A 13,119-nucleotide genomic window follows, 5' to 3' on the forward strand; every position below is an offset into this window, starting at 1 on the left:
TAATTAAACCAGCAAGATGAATTGGTTTGCAGTAAAGAGCCACACATGTATAATGTGTGCTTGTATACAAGCCAGAATCATTTTTGTTTAAATAGTGGAAATGACAGAAGCAGAGTGGAATGGTGGCTGGGGAGGGGATTGGAGCTAGGTGGGATAGGTGACTGTTCACAGCCATAAAGCTTCACAGAGCCTGATGAATGAATTCCAGAGGCTTGCTCTCTATAATGGAGCCTCCAGCCAATAAAACAGCCACATTGCATAGGGAAAGTTAAGATCTTATGCTGAATGATTTTTATTTTATTTTTAACCACAATTAAATACAAAAACAAAATAACAGAAATGCCACTGCCTCCAGGAAGTTCTTCTGGAGAGCCTCAGCTTTGGTTCTAGCTCAGCTTTCTCCAGGCCACTCTGGCATCCATAGTAACCCCTGGCTATCTTCATCATTTCTGTTACCATAGTAAAAGCTACTTCATTTGAATATCTGAAGTTCAGCTAATGTGTAAGCTGGCCATTGCAGTTCTGTGCTATTTCAGGGATGGGATCCAATATGTTATGACACAGATTCCCTAAGATCTTGTGTGATGTTAGGAGCTCTTTGTCAGGGCTACCAAGGTAGTATGGTTGTGTGAATTACCATGGGTCTACTCTGTAGTAGCTACATTTTAATAAAAAACTAAAATGTGACAGGCTATTTTGCCTTTGGAGCTTTCCAATGGGAACTAACTTGTAACCAAACAGAAGGAAGAAAGCCCAGTTTGCTGCTAGATGCACACAAAGGTGGATTGACTAGTATAGGTTGTGTGCCTTGGAAAGTCCCATGGAGAAGGATCATGAGGTTTCTCACCATAAAGAAATGACAAAGAATAAAGTAACCACATTTCACAATGTATACATTGTTATTGATATAAACACTTTATTTAATAAGGAATCTTATAAGTCATTCAGTCAAAAATCATATATGAATATGAAAAGCTGTAAAAATATGTGTAACATCAAGTGTGTTTTATGTGCACAAAACACTGGAGCCATAGGTTGCTTTTAAAAGAATGTCAGAAATGAACAGTACATATGACAAGTCTTGAGCCTGAAGAGCCTCAAGCATCCTCTTGACCAACTGTAGAGTTCAGTGTCATCTTCACCACGACAATATTTAGGTCTGGAAAAAAGTAACAACTGGATTCTGTTGAAGTTCATCTTGGGAAAGTGCCATAGAGGCTTTCACAGTCTTGCTCATAGGACACGCTGTTTCTAGAAAGAGAAAGAAGAGGACGATGGACATGGAGATTAGTGATGGCTTTAGGCTCTTTCTTCCTTTACATCCATGACCAGTGTCACTTTAGGAATCTCACAGCCCAGCTTCTAGTTCCCCAAATAAGGGTGACTGTAGCTTTGATGTATATTTTTGAAGCACTTTGCAAAGACAGCCAGGAGAGCAACTGTCAAGTGAATTTAAAGGTTTGCCAATCTCTCAGGCCGGCACACAGAAGTTGTTTAATAAAAGCTCTTATTAGCATTTCAGAAATCTAAGCAAGCAAGGGCTCTTCAATGTCTCTACCCAAGCTGACCCTCAGGAACCTCCTCAACTTGTAAATACTCCTGTCATTTGTCTTGGCAGGCTTCCCCACTTTGTTTAGGGTGACTTGACTGGCTGGCACCTGGAGACAGGGTTGGGTGGGGAAGCTTTGGAGTCTGAAAGACTCCTCACCCTCTTCCCACCCCTAAACATCTTTGTCCTCCAGCTCTCTGTCTGAGGTCCAAGGATCAGATGGCTCACTCCCAGGTGCCAGAGAGACCCTTTTCTGTTTGCTCTCCCACCCAGATTGCCTTCAGTGTCTCTTCCACCAGGTGTGGGTGGCCATCAATAGAGACTGTTTTGAAATAAATCTCTCTCTTCCCTCTCCTCCCTTCCTTCCCTCTTCTCCCTCAAACTGTAAGAACACTCTGGCTTCTTTCCATCACTTGGAGCTTGTGTTAGAGATTTGAATCAGTTCTTGTTCTCTGTAAATAGCTCAGAAGTTGTGAGCAGGTATATTGAGCTGGTTGCATGGGTGTGAACACATTTGCTTTCTCACTAACCCACATAACCTATGGTTCCCAGGATTTGTATCCTAAACCAGGTCTCCTTGTTGCTGGCTTTTCCCATTCTCCTCTGGCATAAAATGCATTACTCTCATTACGTGCTTTTTATGACCCAGATCAAGAGCCAAGAATTATTGTCTTATTATCTGTCTACCTTTCTAGTCTTTGACCTATTCCTGACTTACACCATTTTTGGAAACAGTGCACTTCCTGCTTTTGACTTGCACATGACTGAGAAAGTTTTATTCTCCTCAAGCTGAGCAGAAACCCATCTCAAACTGACTTATGCACAGACAAGAAGGCTGTGTTCTATATAGCTAAGAAGTCCAGGGGTACAGATGAATGCAGAATTTTAAAGTTAGAACCCAAGGCCCAAGTTACCTACTGCCCAGATTGCTGTGCTGAGCAAATAGAAATGCAGGGCACCCAGATTTCAGATCAACAGTGAACTCTAAACAACATACATGTTTAAAAAGTACAAATGTGTATATCTCATATCACTTCCTATATTTTACTTGACCAACTCTACTGTCTCCCATATGTCAGTCCTCTCAGCTTTTTGTTGTGATTGATCACAGGTCATGAGACAATACATAAAATTAACAACCCTAGTGTTGACAACCCTAGAGTCACATTTCAAAATCCAGAAACTGTGTGAGAAGAGCCCTTCTTTCACAGGAGAACAGCAAAAAGGTTGGGGTTGTGTTTCATGACCTAGTGTGTCTTATAACTACCCCAGAAGTAAACAGTGGATAAATCATAGGATAGGCCTGAGACGAATGACCACATCTGTAACCAGATTGTAGAATTAACCACATTTGAACTAGTTGAATGAAGTAAGGAGGAGTAGTCCCCAGAAGACTAGGGTGGTATTACCAAGAGGAGGACTATGGATGTTAAACAGATCTTGCCTGAATGGGTCAGGAGTAGACAGCCTCCAAGGCCAGGCTCAGAGGAGTATCTTAGATCTTACCATAGCTGCTTAGATGTGAAGGTTAATTACATAGGAGTAGCTTATGGTTTTACTCCCAAACAGTGAGTTGAACAATTGTTTGAGGGCAAATTGACAGGCCCAGGATCAATGTATTTGATTTTCTTTGTGTGTATATTTGTCCATTTCCTCTGCAGAAGACTGTATTTCTGTCATTGTGATCTACTATCCATTGTGTTGTTTTGTCTAGTTTAATATCCAGTCACTAGCTCCACAGTAGCATGCTCACACAGAAACATGCTCACACATATTTGCTCACCTTCACACACGTGCACATTTTAAATTCACAAACACACCCACATATATGTACTCAAACATATAAATGATCATATAAATGCATTTGTCTAGTATCTGTGCTGGTTAATACTGTCAACTTGGTAGGATCTAGAATGACCAAGAACAGTCCACCTTTTTCTCCACCCCAAAGGTCTCTTGTTCTTTCGGATGGGCATGTAAGCTAGTGGACTAGAACTTTCAGCAAGTGTCAAAAATTCCCCAGAGCAGGGCCATCATGACTCTCTAAGAGTCATGAGCAGTGACAGCATTAAGTGATGTTTCTGTGTCCTGTATTAAACCCATACCTGGTGACACCGTTAGCAGAACATTGTTCCTATGGTGACCCTCTTCTGAGAGTTACAATCTTTAAGGATGGACAGCTAGTGAAAGGGTAATGTTCCACACTTGAGCCTTCAGCTCTATCTGCCTGCCACTGTGCTGACCCTTCCCAAGTTCCCCTCCTGTGTTGCCCTTCACTGCCCTTCTGTAGTACAGGGAACCCCAAGTGAAAGGCTGCTTGAGAAGATGTTACTGCTATAGTTCTGCATTTTGGTATCTCTGTTAAGAGTGTCTTTATGTGAAGATCACCTACTGAAAGGAACTGCAATACGGACACCTAACAGAGGGTGGCAATGAAGAAAAAAAAATTATTTAGCAAAACTACTAGTTTGATCCACTGAATGGATAAGTCATACTTTGGAGTAGTCAGTGACTAGATATAAATTAGACAAGAGAAAGCAGAGCAATGAAGGATATTAAAATGGCAGGATAGTCTTCTAGGGGGGAAAGGGACAAAGCTCTAGGTATCATCTAGTCTTTGTTGATAAAGTCAAGGTCTGTTGACCAGACACTACTACCATTAGATTTATCATGGTGTGTGAGTGCAGGTGAATGTGCAAGATGCAAACATGAGTGTGCAGGAGTGAGTGATTGTGTGTACATGTGTGAGCAAGCATGTGCATATGTATGTTCATGTGATCATACCTAAGGGGGTATCTTAGTTAGGGTTTTACTGCTGTGAACAGATGCCATGGCCAAGGCAACTCTTATATGGGCAACATTTGCTAAGGGCTGGTTTACAGGTTCAGAAGGTCAGTTGGTTATCATCAAGGCAGGAGCATGGCAGCATCCAGCAGTCATGGTGTAAGAGGAGCTGAGAGTTCTATACCTTCATTTGATGTAGAAGACTGACTTGTCAGGCAGCTAGAAGGAGGGTCTCAAAGCCCACCCCAACACTATCACACTGCCTGCAACAATGTCACACCTACTCTAACAAGGTCACACCTCCTAATCGCAACACTCCCTGGGCCAAGCATATTCAAACCACCACAGTGGGTGTGCTAGTGTGTGTATGTACACTTTATGAAAGTGTGTGGTATTTTTGTGAACATGTGTGTGAGTACATGCATGTGAGAACATGTGTCTTTGCATGTATGTGTGTAAATATGAGATTATGTGTATTTGAGTGCATATATGAGTGAGTATGAACATGCTGTTAAGAGTTTTGTGTGCATATGGGTTTCAGTGTGTGCATGTCTAGATGCGTAGTCTATGTGTGAGTGTGAAGGTGAGGGTATTTGAGTGTATGTATATGGGTGAGTGTGTTTGTGAATTTAAGATGTGTGCATGTGTGTGAAGGTGAGCATGTTTCTGTGTGAGTGTATGTGTGAGTTGTAAGTTTGAGATTCTGTCCTTGGGTGTGAATATGAAAGTGTGCTGATGTCTGAGTGTGTGATCATACAATTGTGTATGTGTATATGCGTGCGCATATGTTTATGCATGTGCACGTACCTGTGTGTGTGTACACATGCGCGGGTTCATGCTCTCCTGCTCACACAAGCATGATTCCTGTTATCTTTGGATCTCTCCCTCCAATTCTGTCCTTTATGTCTTTCTGATACTAGGCACCCAAACCAACCTCAGAGCCTAAAAGGAACTTCTTTCTTGCTCTCAGTCTCTCATGAGAGGCACTGTTTTCTCCATGCTTTTAGAGTCCACACAGAGGGGCCTTTAGCAGATTTTGTTAGGCCAATCTAACAAGGCTGCATACTGTACACTTCCAATTGTAGACACTGTGGAATAGGGTGAAATGCAGAGACATAAAAAGCTACTTGGTTGCCAGGGGCTGGAGAAGAAGAAGAAGAAGAAGAAGAAGAAGAAGAAGAAGAAGAAGAAGAAGAAGAAGAAGAAGAAGAAGAAGAAGAAGAAGAAGAAGAAAGAAGAAAGAACTGCCTGAGCATAGTGGGACTGCTCCAAGTGCCACCGTTAGGGTGGGAAAATGATGGTGTGCATTTGGAAAAACTCAGAGAATGAACCCTAATCCGAACTGAGGATATTAGTGAAGTGAAAACAACAATATTGCCACAGTGATTGTAGCCAACACATCACATGAGTGCTGCCCAAGAAGCAAAAGTAGATCTCTCCCTGTTTGTCTGCCTGTCCCCCTCCTCTGTGTGTGTGTGTGTGTGTGTGTGTGTGTGTGTGTGTAAGTGCATCTTCTGTTCTCCCCTTTCCAATGCACACAAGCGCATTCACACACACACACACACACACACACACACACACACACACACACACACAAAACTACTCTGAAAGTTAAAGTCTATCGATTAGAAGAAAAGACTTCAAACTATTATCTTTTCTAGTTTTGTTTCTGTTCTCTTATAAGGAAACTCTGAGAGTGACTTACACTTGCTGAAGGTCAAACTTAGATCCATAAATACTCCTACATTGTCAGCAGCTCACTAAAACAAAACACCAAGTTATCATTTCAACACTGTTCAGAAGCCATTGGCACATGTGTGGTCCAAGTATGGAACTGAGTCTCAGCATTTATCAGGTTAATGAGATGGCCTCTTTCCGCTCAGTTCTGTCCTTATGTTTAGCTTAGTGTCTTGGTCTTTGCCCTGGGCCTCCTCACTGATCCCTAAGGAGACTGTATGGCAAGCTTGTGAGCAGGAATCCCATAGGAAACTATGGCACCATTTCTTTCCCTTCACCTGGTTGGGAAGAGCTGCACCTCAACTTCTTGGTCGTCCTTAGATGCCCACTAAGAGCTGGTTTGGGAATCTATCATGTTTAATCCCAGAATAAGGGCCATTCTTACAAACCTTGGTCACACATATCTGTGATGATTCATGAGGAGGCTCCAGATATTTATTTAATGAGAGCACCAAACCCAAACAGAGCATCATGTGGTTACAGAAAGAATTTTAAACAAAGTCCTTGAGTGGGGTGTGAGTCCTGTCTTCTATAAACAGCATCCCCTAAGCATCATTTTGTTGGTTATTCCACAAGGGCTGGAGTTGCCAGCCCCAAGACACTTGAACCACAGGGCACTGAACTTCTTTAATGTAGAGGAAACAGCCTGGGCCTCTGGGAATGGTGGATTTATCATAGGTATATTGGCTAGCCTGAAAGCCAGACAGTTTTAGGAGTTAGAATGTCCTCATTTTCAGCTCCCAAGAAAGGTTTTTGGACATAGGAAGAGATGCTGGACTCCAAGGTGTGAGACACTGTGCTAGGCATTTCATATGGGCCAGTGCATTTAACCCTAGGGGAAGGACATTAGGTCCTTCTGGTCACAGATGAGGATGATAGGCAGGGAGAGAGAAAATCAGTCCAAGGAGAATGGGCAAGAGCATTCCTCTAGAACTGCTGTTATCCAGTGGTGACATCATTCTTGAGTGACCCAACCACAAACCAGATGTATGATTTAGAATTTTCTAGTGGGCACATTAAAAAAAAATAAAGCAATCAAGTGAAGTTAATGTTTTATGTAGCCCAACACATCTAACATACCCTCATTTCAACATTCATCTAATGTTCCCTCCTTTTGGTCATTGTACAAAAGCTTTGGAACTCATTTCAGGTTTCATGCTTACAATCTACTACCCTAGTAGGCTACTTGCATTTCAAATCACACATGGCTCAAAGGTGCTGTATCACACAGCATATACTAGGTCTCCTCCCTTCATCCTTGGATCAGGCTGCATCCCTTAAGGTCTGCTTTGCTCTGTCTCTTTACTGAATTGTGCTTTTATAGGATGCTCTTGATTTTGGGGTGAAGAACACACCCTGTGGAATGTTACAGTCTCTACTGCTGGTGATTGGTACCAGATCTTTCTCGGCCTTCTACACCCCAACTATTTCTCTGTTGATCTTTCAAAATGTTGTGTCTCCCTCTTTATTGTAATTTGTATTTTTTTTAGCTGGTTCTGTTTTGTTTTGCATTAGCTACTAGGAGGCTTGGGCCCAAATTGGACTTGATTGTAGCTATGGATTAATTCAGTTCTTGAGTTAATGATGAACTATAATGACATGATTTGTTAAGTGTTCTGGACCTCATAAATGTGCACCATGTGTTCCCAGTAAAGCTTTCCTACTGAAGTTGAAAGTGAAAAGATTTGCTTAAGTTGAAAGTAACTTAGACTTTGTCTGGTAGTGAATAAATAGCATCCATTTTGTCCTAAGACAAAAGGGACTACAGAAATTTAGTCCATGAATATCATTGGCAAGTCTGCCATTATGAGACAGTGTGTGTGTGTGTTCGAGTGTGCGTGTTTAAATTTACTTTTGAAGCTTTCAATAGATGTTTCTTTCCTGAAAGTTCTTAAACTGTGCTTCCAAAATTAAGTCACTGAGGTTAAATCTTCCCTTTGTGTAACAAAGAAAGGAAAGGAAGGTGGATTATACTTTACTGGTAACGCAAGAGAGGAGTGTCCCTCCTTCTGTGGAAATGGGATACAGAGTAAGGCCACTTTTGATTGTCGTGAGAGTTCACATACTTTTGAAACAGAATGTGTGGGTACTGAATGATACGTGAGCAGTTTCCTACACACTGGCAGGACCCATAACTGTCATTGTCGTCTGAAAGTTAGGAGACAGCATATCTAGGAAAAGATGCTCACATCTGGACTAAAACTGGAGTCTTATTGTTCTGTTATTAAGAAAAGGATGTGGGAATACAGAGGGAGAAATGAGTTTCTTGTCTCAGTTGTTCAAAAACTTCCCACATCATCTTTGTTTATCTTCTTTTCCCCCATTTTTTTTAACCTCCTGTCAATCATTATTTTTGTTATTGTTTACTGGATACGTTGATAAAGTGAGGTTTACATTGGTGATATAAATAATAGTCAAGCACAGGCTCAGGTGGGTAAGTCAGAAAAAGCACGTGAGAAAGGAAACACATGCATGAGGGAAGGAGTCTGATTTGTGATAAGGTAGCAGATTCCAGAGATCCAAGCAGCCAGCACAAGGGCCACCCCAAGATGGAGTGGTCCTACAATGATACAAGGTCAGATCAGTTCCCTTCTATATTTAACCACTTCTATAAGTAGGCTTCACTTTCAAAACATGTTCCAAAATTCCACCACCATTGTCACTCCTGTCTGAGTTCAGTTTATTAGTATAATTGGCAGACTTCAACTACTGAGCTAAAGGACTGTAGACTAGAAAAGTCAAATTAGGGATTGCTGTTCTAGGAAGGCTTTTGTTACATACATGGAAGGACTTGGCAGATGATTGGACCAGAAGAAACTGATGATGGAAGGCAGATTAAGGTTTAAAAAGCAAATAAACATGAACGCACATATGTGTGAATATATATATATGTGTGTGTGTGTGTGTGTGTGTACACACATATACATATGTTTGTACATATACATATGTATACACACAAATGTATATGACTACATAAAGAGAGAGAAAGAAAGAGGGAGGGGGAGGGAGGGAGGGAGAGAGAGAGAGAGAGAGAGAGAGAGAGAGAGAGAGAGAGAGAGAGAGAGAATCCTTCAGCGCTTCCATGAGCCAACCATAACAAAGGCTTACCAAGGAGGTCCAGGCCATCTCATAACTCATTTGCTGCCTCCCCTCATCTGTCATCCTCAAATGCCACTGTGACTAACTCAAAGAACAGGGTCAATTTTTGTTTTTGGAGACAGCAGGGTAAATCTTACAGATTTGAAACTCCTTGGCTGGAGATTTCAAAGTATCAAGTAGAGCTGATTTGGGTGCCACCTGGCAGAAAATTTAACTTTGGCAAATTGGGGTAATTTTTCCCCCTTCCTGTCCCTTAATTCTTACCTGCTCCTTCCGCAGCCAGCCTAGCAGCGAATTAGCAATTTGGATGGCACAGATGCAGTTTAGATGTGGGTACTAGCCAAGGTCATGAGGCTGAGTGAATAAGAATTACATGCTTGCCAGCTATATTCCAGACAGGATATCCATCGCCTGAGAGGCAGAACCTGGCTCTGGCTTTCTCTCCCCCCCCCCTTTTTCTCCTTTCTGTCTTTTTGTCTCTGTCTCTGTCTGTCTCTGTCTCTGTCTGTCTGTCTGTCTGTCTGTCTGTCTGTCTGTCTGTCTCTCTCTGTCTCTTTCTCTTTCTCTCTCTCTCTCTCCTGCTCCAAAAGAATAATAGGATAACTTCCATAGACTTTACTGTCTGCATTTGGGCACCTTCCCTTTGGCCCCTCTCCTTATGCATACACAAATTCTATACATGGAGAAGTCAAGGCAAAAACAGGCACTATGGAACCATAGACTAAATAAATAAAACTATTACAAACAATAAAGGAATCAGAGTGATCTGCAAAAGCCAACACTTCTTTTCAAGACTATAAGCCACCTAAAGGGAGGTATTGATACATGGAATGAAGAATGAGACCCCAAATTGGGCAAATAGCAGTAATTTTCATGCTAAATAAAGTTAAGGAAACCTAACTCTAATATTCTAATGTGTTTCTTATTGCCAATGCTTAAGTTGTACACCTTCGACATTCTTATGCACAACAAGAAATGACATCTGCCTCTCCCTATCTACCTACCTGTCTATATTCTGCTAAATGGAGTAGATGTGTGTGTAGTTCTACAGAGGCTTAGAGTCCATGCTTATGTACATTTGAGCATCTATCATGTTCAGTGGCATAATTCTACCTGCAGGCATCTTGGTGTGATCCATGTCAGCTCCAGAGTCTTCTTTCTACACACTTACCATTGGTTCTGTTCGTTATGGGGCCCAACCTCTCTATCACAACTGGAAAACTAAAATAAGAGAAAAGAATGAATTTTAATGAAGCATTTCAATTATTCTATGGGTTGTAGTCTACTTAGGGTGCTTTACAAAAAAGCTTATGTTGCCTGGCCTCTCTAAAACCCTGAGATACTCTCTAAACAGTGAATTTATAAACATGAATCTTTCACTCACCAAGCATTGTGGAGAATCTGCTGTGTGCTATGGGTGGAAGCCAAATCTGAAGGCTGAGTAGAAGGAATGCCCTCTGCAGGAATTCACCAAGCACGTGGATACAGGCACTCAGTCAGAAATGATAGGTGCTGTAAGTCAGGTAGAAAGCACAGTCCCAGGGGGAGGATTCCAGGAAGTATCTGACATCCTCACTGCTCTGTGGGAAAACGTGTATTCTTAAGGAGGTGGTGGTATTCTGATAGATTAATAGTAGGTAGCCAGGTATCAAAGGTGGATGGGGAGGCTTGGTGTTACAGAATATATCTTGAAATTGATATGTTTAAGTGACCACCCTAGTATGGGTCCATGCAGAATCTCATTTAAATGCAGGCTGGAGGCTTGGCTTAAGGTAATGATGAGGTCTTTGGAGTCAGGCAGGACAAAAACTCATCTCCTTTTCTTAGTAGCTAAGCATCCTTCCTGGGCCTCTCTGTCCTCATCCGTAAAACTAGGCTCTTTGCCACAGCCTTCTACAGGGGTCTCCTGTAAGAGTTAAATATAAGTTAAGGTGTCTCCCATGCTTAGACCTGTCTCTGTGCTTAATAGTCTCTAGTAAGCATTAGCTAGTACTATACTGCAGTTTCCATGATTAACCAAGAGAAGCAATTATAGGCATAATTAGATGCAGTAAACACCCATTTCCTTTCCCATTCCATAGTTGAAAATGGGAGCAATATGAGTACAAAGAAACCCCAGAGACAGGGGATTGGCCAAGATGACCTACCTGCTTCTGGTTGTGGCTATCTAAACAGAGGCAAATGGCCTCTCTGTGGCTCCATCTGTGGTATGTGTCTGTTTGTCACTCTTCTGAACCCTCTGACTCTCTGGAGAACTGCATTCTCCCTAAGTTTGGAAAAGGGCTCTGTGCCAGGCTACTTCGTATGGTCCCAGACATCCTTCCACAGCCCAAAGTCATTTTCATCCTGCTCCTGACAGGCTAGAGGGGTATTTCAAGTAATTCCCGAGCTGTTTCCTTCTGATCTGAAACACGTATACATGCATACTTACACCTATATGTTCATGCTACTCTTTTCCAGGGTTCCAGGAAGGGTTGAGAAGTCCACTCTGGTAGGCGCCAGGTTCAGAATTGCCACAATTGCGTTATGCTCCAAGGAGTCCAGAGATGTCTATGTAGGACAGGGGCTCAAGTATTCTGTCTCACTGTGGCACTGTGGCAGGTCGGCAAGGCCAGTTGAAAGCCCATCTTAAACAGTGACCTCAAACCTGCAGTCCAGACACCACAGCTGCGCTCTTGGAAGCAGGTCTGTTTTCCTAGAATATCTGGTTACAGCATTTTTTTTTTTAAAAAAGGAGCAAGCTCATTATCAGTAGTGTTTCTGAGAACCCAGCATTCTTTTTAAAAATGCCAGCTCTCCAGGGACTGCAGGAGCTGCAGAGCAAACACATTCTCATGCTGGCACCCCAGCCCCACCCCAACCCCCACCCCAGGCATCAGGCAGCCAAGCCCAGCAGCCTAGTGAGAATGAATAGCAGGATTTGGTTCCTATTAAGGGAGCTGAGGTCCTGGGTGATGAGGGATGGAGTGAGATCTTCTTCCCCTAAGGTTCCCAAAGAATAAGAGACTTTTGAACTTGCGTGGTTTGCACTGTGTTTTAAACCTGGATTTTATTGTCCCGCTTTACCAAATATTTGAATTTTTCCCTGCTTTAGTTTCTTCATCTCTGAAACAGGGATTATACACATTATAAGAATACTACGTGGGGGAAAGTCTTGCAATTTAGAATGAATCCAATGGTTAAGAAGGAACTCTCATAGTCTTACCAAGACCTGACCTTGTTTTACATGTACATGACTGTGTGTCCTAGTCTATCCCTGCTGCTTTAACAAAGTGGACCAAATAGCTTGAACAACAGACTATTTGATTTCTTACGGTTCTGAGGCCAGACGTCTGGAATGGAGGTGACAACATGGTTGTTTTGTGGCAGGTGATATCTTCCTTGAGTAGTCAGAAGCAGAGAAAGGATGCAAGCTCTTTCCTTTTTTTTTGTTTGCTTATTTTCTGTTAAAAAGATACCAATCCTATCATGAACACTTTGTTCTCACAACCTAACAATGTTTCAAAGTTCCCACTGTCCAAATAACCACCATATTTGCGTTTGACATACAATTATCTGGGGGTAAGCAAATCTACAGCATATGTCATTTCGGTTTAAGAAGAGGAGTGAAGAGCTGACTTGTATACAAGTTCAAATTTCTTACAGCCTGTGGGAGTGCTGGGAAAAGAGCCTTATTCCTTCTCTAGGTCAGCCAAGACCTCAGTTCTTTAATAGAAATTAAATTTTGGTATTAATTTTGGCTGAACTGGACTGTGGTGCTTGGCTGGGTGTTATGACAGTTGAGATGGCAGAGGAGAGAGTGTGCATGAAGCCCCTACCACCCCTGGGAAGCTGGAAACTCTTAGGTGATTAGACTATGGCATTTATCATATATAATGCAAAGAACTGTGTATTTCATTTTAGTGTGTGTGTATCTGTTTGTGTGTACAGAGACTAGAGATTGACAATGG

General features: G+C 42.1%; 1 long non-coding RNA gene across 2 annotated transcripts; it reads right to left on the reverse strand.

Moving 5' to 3' along the window:
- Positions 1-921: 921 nt before the first annotated feature.
- LOC117706105 (uncharacterized) lies at positions 922-11,839 on the reverse strand. 2 transcript variants are annotated; one of them, XR_013109183.1, is made up of 4 exons: positions 11,601-11,839; positions 10,554-10,749; positions 10,341-10,390; positions 922-1,251 (listed from the first exon to the last, which is right to left on the reverse strand). It is a non-coding gene; the product is annotated as an uncharacterized LOC117706105 (long non-coding RNA). The 2 variants fall into 2 exon arrangements; XR_004606464.2 differs by having other exon boundaries at positions 10,283-10,390.
- Between the last annotated feature and the right edge of the window lie 1,280 nt (positions 11,840-13,119).

This window comes from Arvicanthis niloticus, chromosome 3 (assembly GCF_011762505.2).
Source record: "Arvicanthis niloticus isolate mArvNil1 chromosome 3, mArvNil1.pat.X, whole genome shotgun sequence".
NCBI classification, from domain to species: domain Eukaryota; kingdom Metazoa; phylum Chordata; class Mammalia; order Rodentia; family Muridae; genus Arvicanthis; species Arvicanthis niloticus.